We start from the raw sequence: 13,713 nt of genomic DNA, 5'->3' as shown, positions 1-13,713 counted from the left end.
AAATATGATTTCCAGGCTTGGTGGTGACATTGCGGATCCAAGGATTAGAAAATATTCCGCCCAGAAGAAGCCATTTACCATCTGACATTTCTTTCGAGGATAGGAATGCGCTCCTCACTTGGCTGTCCATAGTTTCAATCATGACAGAGATGTCAGTTCGCATACCCCAAAATTTTGCCCACCTCACACGCATGTCTCTGTTACAGTGCCAATTTCAGTAACCTGACAAGGCAATATTTAGCTTTAATTGTATTCTTCAGGAGAGGAGGACGAATTTTTTAGATGGTTACCGGTGTTGACCAGTGACTTACCCTGTTAGAAATTTCCACTGCCCGTGCGCCAACTGATATGATGTGTACTGTGAGGGTTTGTTAACCGCTGTGGTTTCAGGAACTCCTAGTTGCCAATATTGTAGGTTTTGGTGTACGTAGACGTTTCAGTCAGCTGAGCTAAGTCAACCCTGTTGACGACACTATCATACTGCCAATGAATGCATTTACGTAACCGAAGCTGATTAGAAGGGAGAAGTTTGTCATTCTGTTCTATCCCACCGACCAATTCACGTGTGTTAGCCATCGATCGCAGTTCAAAAGCTCATCAGCTGTACACTATTGTTTGGTCTGTGGGTTTCACCGAAGGGAGCGTCGTTACGCTTTTGATTATGCCTTTTTATGTTCCATTTAAGTTCCTTTGTTTTCTTTTTATAAATACTGGATAGGCCACCCCAGTTTCAAAGAAGCGGGCTTGTTATCTTTCATTTGCTCCCTCAGACTACAATTTCTGCCACCGCAGTTCAAGAGGAATTATTCTGTGATTTGGGTGTTGATCCGGGTGTGCATGTGACTTACAAGCCACGTCACAAATACAAAAAGAGCGCCTTGGTCTTTGATATATAATGAGCCAAATCCTGATTGATGCAACTTTCCCATTATGACAGCTGACAGATCCTCCCATTTCGTTTGAAACTTACAATAGACCGCCACCTTCTGTTTTATCCCAGAAGACCCCCATACTAACAAATGAACCCGTGACAATGCCTGAGCCACCATCATCATAAAATATTCTCATTAAATGCAATAAACCTCTAGTAAAAGAATCAAATACTTCGAGAACGTATTCCACGATAAATTGATGCGACAAGACTATAGTCGGTGGTATCAGGAGGACACTGCGTGCTCATGCAATCATGTAGACCGCGGCTATGCAACGTAACTAGCCATCCGAGTCAGAATACCATTTTCAAAGACCACTGTACATTCATTATCATTATCATCAGCTGTGAGAGTCACATACTTGTCGTACACCCCAACATAATTTGGTTCCAGTTCTCTGCACATGGCTGGGCAATGATACGATGCAACAGCCAAGGCCTGGCTTGTAATGTGCTGTCAAGTTATGAGGTCTTGAACTTGTGAAGGAAGCAGTTTAGACTTAAAGTGTAGCTGGTATCATCGGTTTGACCCACCTATTTACGCTGCTTCAGAAAGTGACATGTATGAAGTTTAAGTTGGCTAATTACACCATTTTGGAAACCGACAAAATATGTGGTCACATTTGATCTTATTTGGTAGTGACAGGGTGTCTTCTTCGTGAGCCTATACTAAGCCTAAACGGTGGAATGTAAGCACGTAAAATGTTTTCAGTTATATCAGAAGAAAACAAAACTAAAGATCATGAAATTTTCTGTGAACGCGTGGATTTTTCAGTCAGTGAGTAAACCGATCAGTCAAGTCGGTAAGTCGGTCAAATGGACTGCCACTGGTTCGTTCACAGTGTGCTCTGACTTAATAGGGCTTTATGAGCCATTTTGTTGGTATCTTGCAACCAATGCTGATGGTTTTACATCAAATGGTGCTGATCATTAACTGCAACAATGAACAACTTTTGTCTACAGCTTATTCGTCGTGTGAAATACCGTCCTTCTCTTTTCCTTATGTATTTACGTCCATCGTTGAAGCCAAGTAATGGTGTGATTCTCTCCACTATTTAAGGTACAACTGTTGGAACCGTCAGTAAAAAACTTGGACAGATATGACTCGACAAAACCTGTTAGGATTACGAAAAACCGGACAATCGAATGGGTTGTGAAATTATCACCATGTGAGTTCCAGTTTGGACAAACTTAACGTTTTATTACTTTTTCCTGACTGGATCTGCTTTCAATCTGTTCATCTTTGTTGACGAACACAATTTATACTGTTGAACTGACTGAGTACACCTACTCTAACATTCTTTTCTACGTGTGTTTTCATAGACAGCAACGAGAGCTGCTCCTTCGATATCTTTCCAGTGTACATTGTCCTAGATTCTGGGAAGCTGAGATTTTAGACCGCTTGTATTTACTTCCAAATATAGTCTCGCTAGTTTTTTTCAGAAATGTGGTGATCTCCAGGGGTTTTATGGTCTTATCCAAGGGACCAGTATTGAAGTGGGTTCATAGCTTACATTATTAAAAATAAATTAAGCATAGCATTCCAATGCTAACGATGTGATATGCCAGTGCTTTTCGACTTCAGAATGCCGTCTTAACATGAAGGTATTCTGGCATTCCACACAGTATGATCCTTAGGGACAGCTGACGTGAAGTTAAGTCGAGTTTTGGGGTTTTATTTGGGCTATTTCTTGTGACTATTGAGTTGGACATCTTATTCCACACTGAATCACCCTAGGGTTTTTACGGCGATGTGTTTAGTTCCACTTTGCGACTGTGTAGATTATATCGAGATCGCACAACGTATTCCAATGTCTTTCGAACGAATGAATGAAAGTTCATTGCCACAGCACTCAAATGAATTTTTAGACTTGGAAAGGGAATTGCGATAAGTAGGTAGTACCGGAGAAACTTGGCATTTTTGGCACAAAAATGGGCAGAAAACAACAAACTTATGGTTTACTTTGTTGTTCCGTGAATGCTGTTGTACGGTATGGAACACATTGGGCCACAGCATGCGCAAACAGTGAAACTCAGACTATTGCTGTGTGGCCGATATTAGTACTTAAGTTTTCATATGCATGAGCTGATGTACTCTGATATGCTAATAGTACTAAAGCATACATTCCAAACATTATTTGGAGTCAATGCATCTGTAAATCGAAATACCCGAACCGAAACGTCCGCGTAAAGCAGCATCTACTGTAGAAATTTAAGATGCTATAGTACTACACTGAACCCTAGTGCTGGATGTACCACTGGGTTAGGACAGTAAAATTTATGTAGTTGGCATTATGGGTCCCATGTAAGTTGTTTTAATGAGGTTTATTTTTCCCACGGTGGATAATGATGTCAAAATGCTCAACCGTGACTTTCTATCCCATGATGTTCAGTCGCTGCTTCCCAAATTAGGTTCAAATTGTCATAGTGACCAATTTGACGTTACGGACCGTAATAACTTGTAGTCCAAGCAATTCCAAACGCCGTCTCTGCTTTCGGCTGTCTTTAGCTGCACTAGAGACAGTGCTAACGGTCCTAGTAGTTGACACAGGATTCCCGAACAAATTCGTCGTTGTAGCCATCCCTGATAGCAGTTACATGGTCAAGGACATGCCGAAAAATACGGGAAATTTTACTCTGTTTATTGCACAAGCCGACGAGACTTCACAAAATACGGTGACAAGGCAAGGATTGTGGACTGAAGTGCCATCGTCCCATAGAACCTGATCGCCTTTATTTTAAAACAGTTGGTTCTTAGTTCCATTTTCAAGAGAGACATTCTTTATCTGATTATCAGCCGCTCTTAGCAACATCCAGCCCTCATTGCCTTAACTCCTCGCTTTGCCTGGTATCCACCCAGCTACAGGCCACTGGGCAGTTCAACAAAATTTTTGATCGGAGGAATCTCGCGGCTTTATGCGCGTTGCATGGCGACAAATAATTTCTGTATCCGTAAGCGTGCTATTCTTCATCCCATTCAGCCAAACTGTTATAGTGCCGGTATGGTGGGCATCGCCAGTCAATCTGTTGTAATCTTCGGGATATTCATCGGATTAATAATAGGCCTTTACACCCTAGGGATGCTCATAGCCTCAATCAACGAAGTGACCCCAATTGTGGTTTGCAGCTCGCGACATAATGTTTTGGGAGTAATCTGACTAGAGAAATTGATAGATAAGTTGGTGAGTGACTTGTGTTGAAAAATGAGGCGCTCTTCGTTGAACAGAAAAGAAGGAAGTCAGCAGAAGCCGGTAGATTTAACAGCGCTTTTTACACTAGGGTCACTAAACATTGAGTAAAAATCACAACTGATGTACGATATTTTATGCAGACACCTGGTTATCCTGATCTTTAACCACGAACTCCTGTAGATTAACTTAATCATCTTCGTCTGCTATGAATTGAACAAACGGAGCATACAAGCAATGCTACTTTGTGTTGTTCGGGCAACCAAACCAACGTAACCGTATCGCGTAACTTCCCAAGAACAAATCCGAACAATTTCTTCCTTGGTTCCTGATTAAATGATGAAGTCACAGTCGGTAAAAAAAATGCACAATGGCAACAAGGAAAAATGGGTAGGGTAGGATTGACGGCTTTGTTATGGACCATATGCACTTCTTGACGTACTGAAAGTTCTGCATGTCGCCATTCCTAAACTCAGTTATTTTCCAAAACTTTTTGAACCTAAAACCACCCGCTTTCTGTTGTTGGGCATGGCTGTAGAGCCTGAAGATGACTCCATTCGACGCCTATTTCTGACTACTCACTAGTAGACAAAAATTTGCATTTTCGTTCTGTGTCCCAGGAACTGACCTTTGCCCAGACGGTGACTGGTTTTCCCGACAGATGAAGTTAGCTCTGTGCATAACCCAAGCGCATTGCCATACGTACCCTAAAACACCTGAACACCTACCGGATAGCACGGGAACGCCGTGTTGCGTGTACATTCAGAGGAGTCCATGAAATAGACCGGTTAGACCTGACTACTACTATGGTAAGGCGTGCCACTACGCCCTAGATAGAGAGGTCCCCGAATTACAGGCAGAAACTTAGCCGCGCTGGTCTTCGCTGCCTCAGTTGATGGGGAACACTAGACTGGATACATCAATGGTTAGAGACATTGTCAGACATGGCTCAGTCGCGCCCTCCATGGCGCTTGTGCATCCAAGCTATTGTCTTCAATAAATACCCTCCCTATCTCCCCAATGAAAAGTCCACTGACATCCCTATGTTTACACATCAATTATATCAGCTACCGCTTCCAATGCACAGCTATCTACCCCACCTCCCCAAATCACTAGTGGACGAAACTGTGGCAGCTATAACCACTGTACGACAAGTGTGCTGTTCTTACAGCTGCTACTCCTGCTGATGATAATGATGATGAGGAGGAGGAAGCTTGAGGAACCCCAAAGATATCCATAGCTTTTCTCAATTTGTTGACGAAAGGCTGATGACTTAAAGGGAAACGATCGATACTTTCGTGGGCTCCTCCGTCACGACAGTAGTCAAGCCTTCGTATGCGAACTAAAAGAAATTCTTGTGCCAAGGTTAGTTGTTTGAATCAAAATGATTAATATGGTAATAGTCCGACGAGTGCAGACATGATAATGTACTGGAACTGCAGTCAGAGTACAAATGAGGCTGCGCTTCGGTTCTGTTTGACTGCTAGCACACGGTCCATGACGGACTAATATGCCTGGAGACCTGCGGCGAAAGACTGACTCATTGGTAGTTAAACTAAGGCAGGCAGGTTGTGTATTTCATCGGACGCTTTACTGCACATCGAATACAACAAAAACTACATGATATCTGCGAACGAACCATACGGAGAACCGGACAAAAGCGCAGTGTGAGTTGCAGGGGATGGCTAAAACCCCCTGCTGTTATCACACGACCCAGGAAACATGTGTTTTCAGTAGGCCGAGTTCTAGCTGGAGCTGTCACAACGATCTTGCTGCTATTAGCAATATGACAACCAAATAAAGGCTGAATAAATAAGGCTGAATTTTACCTTTTCTTTACAAAGCAATTTACCACAGCTGAACTGGATCATTTTGATCAGTAAATCAAATTCTCTTAAACGAAATGAAAATACTAATACCAGGTGTTACAAACTCGACAAAAACACAACTTGGACTGTTTGTAAATGTTCCTGCATGTTGAATAACAACTCAGAACACCTTTTGCATTTCGCAAATTTTTATACCGTTTTAATCAGTAAATACCGAATAATCTCATAATGGGACAAAACATTTGCCATGAATACCTTAATTCGATAGTTTTGCACGGCCTTTCCTGAGCATTTTGAGTGGTCGTGTGCATCAGACACATTTCCAGGAACCTGGGCGAATGGTCTCGCCAAAGATGATTTTTCCATTGGAAGGTCAGAGCAGCGTTCGTGAGCCTGCAGCACCGACGGCTAGAAAGTTGTAATGCATCTGCATTTCCCGCCCAATACCGCTGTCTTTCGGTCAGGATTTCGATCCTAGTCATCCTCCCTTGGAGACATGGGCGCCCTGGAAATATATCAGCTCACGTACAGAAATGATACCCACAACTAACACTACTCTAATGCCACATCGGCCGTCACTGGGTGCCATACTTGCTGCATACAGAGGGGCGAGTGAGCAAAAGCTGGTTACTGCTGAAACGACCCTTAGTTCACTCTCACAAAATTTCCTCCCCCCTATCTCTATTTACTACTAACTCTTTCCTTGTGGACCCCTCGGTTAGGACTGATGACTACGTTCGTCCTGCATCGGTTTTACAAACAACATCTGCGCGTCATCCAGTGCTATTCTCAGATAGCTCGAAATCAGTCCATCAGTCTTCGCGGTCTGAGGCTAGCAGGGAAACAAGCCGCTCTTGCTCTCACACTGGACTCGCTTGACATTGATGTATGCTATTTATCAGAAACAAGAATTAAAGATGCAAGCACAGTAGATAGGTTAACCACCCCATCACTCTCCACTGGCACCTCTAGCAGTACCAAGGCTAATTCGGCTGGATTTGCAGCGGGTAGTACCCTCCTAAGTCACCAGTCGGGAGGATCTTTGATTGGCTGGATACCCGTTGGGGATAACTGCCAACGTCACAAGCTGTAATTGGGTCGCCGTCCGTATGGTGTATACGTTTACGCCCTAACTGGCTGTAGCACCGAGACGATCAAAGACAATTTCTCTGACACTTTGAATAACCTTTTGCAGCGAGTCAGAAACTCATATATACTTGTGGTTCTTGGAGATATGGAAGCTCCGGGGGGCAGAATTAGCGCACCTGAGGCTTAGTTAGGTAGTCGATATGGACTGGAGTTGGTAGGTGCGGACAATGGCAAATGATTGCTTCAGCTATGTGCTGACCACAGGCTGTCTTTATGCAGTACGAACTTCCGAAATAGCCGAAGTCGTCTGGCTACATGGTGTCCTTCAAAGGCTTGCAGGCTCTGAACTCTAACTGATCACGTCGCCATCACTTACCGATGGCGCAGAGCAGTAACTTATTGTCGCTCAATTTGGAACATATGTGAAGATTCTGACCACATGCTCGTCCGGAGTCGCTCCGTTCTTCGTTTTCGAGGGCCGCGTAAGGTGCGGACAAATCGCTGAGCAACCGGAAGAATGACAGATTCTGATGTCCGACTAATCTACCAGAATAGTCCTCTGGAGTCTCTTGCAGATGTGGAGTCATGCTGAAACCAGATCACCACATCCTTGCAACCGGAAGACAGATTCTGATGTCCGACTAATCTACCAGAATAGTCCTCTGGAGTCTCTTGCAGATGTGGAGTCATGCTGAAACCAGATAGATCCATCCTTGCACAGTGTTGAGAGTTCTGACTGTGGCACAGCACCACCAGGCCAGCTTAACCAATGGATATCGGACCGAACAGTAACCCTGCTTAAATCTCGGAGGAATACTCCAGCGGGTCCCGAACATAGTTGGACCCGACAAATTAAAAAAGTTAAGTGAAAGTGCGTGTGGGAGTCGACCGGACACGGAGTGCCAGGGAATCGGAAGAGGCCCAGAAAACCGGGAATGCCCAAAAATTATTTCCGTTGATCCGTGCGACCGGTCCCCGGAAATCACCTATGGGCTAAACCATCAAGCGTCAGAATAAAGCGAACATCATGAATAAAGAAGAACGCCCTGACCGTCTGGCCGAATACTTCGGAAAACAGTTATCGTGGCCACCAGCTGCCATTCATCTGGATTCTGACGTAGAAATCTCGTCGGTGAAAGTAGAAAACCTTATGGCCTCGGTGGTTTACGGCTGCATATGTTCTTGCAAGCGTCACCGAGCTCCTGGTCTAAATGACCTCCTACCTGCACTGTTCGAAGTTGCGGGTGAATCCCTCAGCACTTGTCTGACCTGCTTACCTGCATTTAGAAAAGTCTGTCCCGGACAAATAGGTGAAGCGGTGATGGTTCTTATTATAAAAAAAACGGATCGGAGTGAGTGCAGTAATCACAGGGGACCAGCTTGACCCTGGTTCGCATCAATTGTCCTTCGTCGCCTTATGTTCTGCCCGTGAATCAAGAACTCGAGAGCAGCGAGCGGGATTCTAGCCTGGTATGGGTTTCATTGCCCGAATATTCACAATCCGTCAGGTGCTAGAACAACACTATACGTATAAACGACCCAATTTTAGCATTTCTGGATTTTTAATGTGCATCCGGCTCGATTGAGTGGTCTGTTCTACTTGGCACGCTTGCCCATCGAGGAATACCCCGGAAGTTTGTGAGCATAGAGAGTTCTTTGTATTATCGAACTTACGGGCGCGAGAGTGTATGGAAAGCGTTCCAGAAGCTTCCTTAAGCAAAGTATCCACTCTCCCTCTCTTTCTTTCTTTCGCTTTCTCTCTCTCTCCACTCTTCTTACTTTCGTGATCGACGAAATAGTAAGTCAAAATCTTCAAAATCCCTAGTGTTTAAATAGCTGCCGATGAAAAAAATGCTGACCTGGAATGTGTCTTTGAAGAGGTGTCTTTCGATGTACTGACCGAAGTCATCTCGCCCTTTAGCATCCTCTTTGTACACACGAAGCGTGAGGTTACGCTTCTGGACAAGCAGTCACGAGCCCGCTAGTTACATTCCAAGGAAAGGTATTCGAAGTTGTGGAGCATTTTCACGTCGTCACAGATCGCCATTGGCTTATAGGCCTTGAGTGTTCTCACACGTTTGCCTCAGGAGGAAGCGGTGTGTTGCAAAAACCAGCATTTATCTGACAGTGTGTTGCCAGACTTGTGGTACCTGGACCTGTGAAGAAAGCAGTCGTAGCACCATCTGTTTGTCCCACCAAGGTATAATGGGAGACTCTGTGTGGACTTAAGAACTGATAGAGAGAATTTCAATGTCAACCGGTTAAATCTGCGGCCAAGGTTGATCCAAAATGATATCATTGGGAGTGTACTCGTCTGGAGCTATATCAAGGCCATAAGACAAGGTAAATACAGACAGGATTCCGTCAACAGCATAAGGACGATCGCAGTATAGAAGTTATGAGATTTCCAGCGTGTGGTTATTGTGGTTTTAAAGATAACTTCCTTCAAATATCGATTTGTGCGAGATTGGTGACGTGCTTGTTCACATGTTAATCAACTTCCTTTATGGGCTCGTCGGGATGTTTACACAATACCCCATTCCACTGCTTGATTGAAGGAATTGAAGATTGTGCAGTTGAGCGGGGTCCGTGAGATTTAGGAGCACAGCCATAGCGCAGATGTGGCTCGCCTGTAGTTTCCGGGAAATCAATAGCTTTCTGGACTAGCGCTAGTTCGAGAATATTAATTACGTTTGTTTCTCTTGGTAAGTAATCAAGAACCGTAAATAATGATGAAACCATAATGTGAAAGATAATCCACTCGACAGACAGCCATCACGTTCTTTTTTCTTCGGTATTTCTTATTTTTAAAGATGAAAGCAGAGAATTGGTGCTCAAATACCTGGTGGAACATCCTATCATGAAGCAGATCAACATCATATCAACCAACGGCCAATAGATCAACTTTGAGAGTTTGCAAACTGAAACGTTCTATAAAGCGTCACGAGGGAGTTGTGCATATGCTTTGCGGTCGATCCTGTATTTATTATCATTTTGGTTCACATTTTCCATCCGGTTATACCTTTGTTTTTTTCTGTTTCTGTTCTATTCCTTTTATTGTGTTGCTTTCACTTCCACTTGGTGTGCGTTCATTGTGATTTCTTACCGTTTCTCACCACAAAATTGATTTTTGATTCACCCGTCGCTGAATACAATCGGGGATTTAGGATTTCCAAGTTTCGAAACGGAATCCAAGCCGGCACTGAGACAGCAGCAAGAGTACGAGAGGTTTTCTAGGACATATCTCCATAGTACTTCATGGTACATCACTTTCCATGTCACTAGGTACGCCATGAGTTAAGACACAACTGTATAAATGTCTACTGGGATTCTCTGGGGAAACTTGGAGATAGAGATTACCATGCACCTCACTACCCCTGTGAACGTTCAAATAAATAGTGTAACTGCCACAACCAACCCTTGCCATTTAGTTTCGAGTTGTACGCACTAACTTTCCAAAAACTACCTTTATTGTGAACATGATAAGTTAGCACCCAGCTGCCGGTGGTTAACTATTTAGTAGTTGCTGATCCCATTGTTTAGTCTGGTATCACAAGGTGTGGGCTAACTGAATCCCTATAATTAGAACGAGCTCAATCGTAGGAATTTTTATCACACAAGTGGATGAGGCTAATGTCTTCTACAGTTCTCAATGAACACCATAATTCATCCATTTCCATCATTTCCTCCAAAAAACAACCTTTCCTCACTCCAAACCTGTTTGAAAACGGTGCTTGGTCCTGGACCATTTCTTTGCACGCGTGCATGTTGAGACCATTTTTCAATGCCGTTAGAATTTATAGGAAGCTACAGCCATTGCTACACTATTGGTGATCGTGTAAAGGACACTGGCTCTGAGTGCAAAAGGAATCTGTGCTGAACATTTTTTAGTGAGGCAGTATAGGCGGTTGTGAAATTGCCTTGTCACGTTGTATATCGAAAGACATCTTGGTGCCTTCACGTCAAGCTTTTTCTTTCCAGTCAATACTGTAATACAAGCGTAACCCGAAGTGAATGTCGGAGCCTTAAAAACAACAATTAGTCGCAGCTATCTTTTAAGTAAGTACAGAGAAATGTGGCCCAAATGATTATTTTAATGCAAATGAGCTTTTCGACCATATGCTTACAACTAGCCATCTTTAATACAGAGGATGTTCTGCCAAGTCCACAAGTTGTCCACTACATTTCACAAGGCAATACGAAATACTGAAGTACGCATATTATTAGACGTTTGCCACTTGAGGAGGCTCCCGATAGTGGGACATTGTCGAACTGTTGTTTAAACCCCCTCCACAGTTTGTCGAACTGTACAGTCCCCGGTACTCTTCACTGAAGACGTAGAACTCACGGTACCCGAAATCATCTACATCTTCCGTACTCAGGTGGTAAGCCACCACAGATAGAGTTTTTCCATGTAAGTGAAAACCGAAGGATGCTAGGGTTTCGACAGATTCAGGTCTACCAGTAAAAAGACTCAGTGCGCAGAAACCTTTGGTTGACATCTCGGGTCAAATGCTGATATTGTCGCTGCGTTCGTCCTCCATTTTTCAGCTAGCCCAGAAAAGAATCGTTAACTTTAGGACGCGGATTATTCAGTGCACAAGTCGCCTGACTACCTACCAGTTTGCCTGTTGAAAAGGCCGCTTTACCGGTGCAAAATTGTACAAAAGTTCTCCTGAAATGAAGAATACCTACCTGGAATAGCAAAATCCATGACAATTTCTGAAGCTTAAAATACGCCGAGTGGTGATCGGCGACCGATATTGAACGGCTTGAGGACATGAATGGTATATGAGCGAGCAAGGAAAACGAATTGGCCAAGCTAATACGTTGAGCTTGGTGAAACCAATTTTCTACACTGCATACACAGTCTGATCAGATGAATTTTGAAAGCCAATAAGTCGTAGGCAGCGATCACCGAATTTTCATTGGACCGATAGAAAATCATGAGAAAAATGATGACGCATGCCAGTAATTTCGAAAAACGGCATCCAGAAGTCAGTGTAGAGGAAGTTGTCATCACGCTGTTCTGCGAGAGATAAGGGACGAGGGAGGAAGCAGTCCGGTTTGAGATGATACACTCATGAGAGGATTAGGTGCACGAAACGGTATTTCACCAGGTGCACTGACAACTTAGTTCAGCTGCTCGTCTGTGAAGGGTGCGCTGAACCTAGTGCGCGCTGATGATATCTTGTATAGTGACGAAACGTTTGCAAGTCACTTTTCAAGCTCGGCGAACAGATCAACAACTAATAGTCACCTGAGTTACCAATATTTCGACACATGACCAAACATGGAGGGTTTTCGTATTAAGTATCTTGCACTCAGAAGTCCTATATCTGATTAGGTCCCATCGAAGTGTAACACTGCCCGCATAATCAATGTCCGTCAGCGAACACCCCTGTATCGGTCCCTTGGCTTCCTGCTCCGTCCACTATGGTATATCAAAAGGCACGGTAGCTTCAGAGAGTTCTTTATGGAGAAAAAGGAAAATTAATACAACTATTAATAGGGTAATCAAAGAGTGTTCCACAAGGTCGTGCTAGAATCTCTTTGAGGGGACCAGAAGCGTCGGGTTAAAAATGCTCGATCCGGATTGGCTGACATTCTGACTAACCGTTTTGGTCCGTATCCTGCACGTGACACATCCGTCCAAATGATGTGATGTTCGGTTCTTAGGGACGGCTGGCCTACGGACACAACGGTACTTTTCAAGCAACCGCTCAAGGGTTAAGATATGACCCATTCCAGTGCGCTCCTATGGATGAGGTCCACTAGATCATAACAGTGCATGGCCTGTAACGTCTGCGGACATAACACAGAAACGCAGCCAGAGGCTTATAAGCCGTTGGTTTCTACCATCTTTCTCTCTATAGTAATTCGTTTTTATGTTGAACGAAAGGCCAACTTTAAGTGACTTTTCTGCCGAGTATTCGCCCTCGTCATTCTCCATACACGTCGCTCTGTGGTCTCTTGGCACATAGGCCATTTGTATAGTATAGTATATACATATATATAGTATATATATAGTAAAACTCTTATTTACCTAAGCCCAGTGGGACTTTACGTGAAAAGCAGTCAGACTTATCGTCATAGATGATCGAGGTGTGGTCAGGTGGTTGGTTGATCGTTTGATTTCTTGATGAGTCGAATCTCCAATTTAACTCTACGACTGGGGCGTGTTTGAATCTTCTTGACGAAATGTGTTTAACGACAGTCCGCGAGTTGAAGATTAGTCTTGACACGACTTGACATATTAAATGGTCTCCACTGTATCAAAACAATACCTGTGAAGCCAGTTCTGATTCTTCATTAATTCAATGACACAGACGGATTTGCAGAGGTGAGTATTTGGTGAGGTCCTGGGTGATTTACTTTTCGAATTTTACATTACTGGTGTTGGTGGCCCAGTAATACACTACGCATGTCGCCTTATGATATGCCCAGAATGGTGGTGTTTTCCACAAACAGGCAAACCAGAGAGCGAGTGGCATGGCGTAGGAGAATGCATATGATGATACGTTAAGGAGCTGCCTGCTCTCCAGAAGGGGTCCAAGTGACCCACCTTGTGCTTCATCGGAGGTGTTCCAATGTCCCAATGTCAATGGTGTTTGTCTGTGTTTGCAGGTGTGAGCACCTTGGGCTTTTGTACAAGGCAAGTATTAAACCGTCTATG

This window comes from Opisthorchis viverrini (assembly GCF_000715545.1).
Source record: "Opisthorchis viverrini unplaced genomic scaffold opera_v5_366, whole genome shotgun sequence".
Taxonomy (NCBI): domain Eukaryota; kingdom Metazoa; phylum Platyhelminthes; class Trematoda; order Opisthorchiida; family Opisthorchiidae; genus Opisthorchis; species Opisthorchis viverrini.
Note: the sequence above shows the minus strand (reverse complement) of the source record.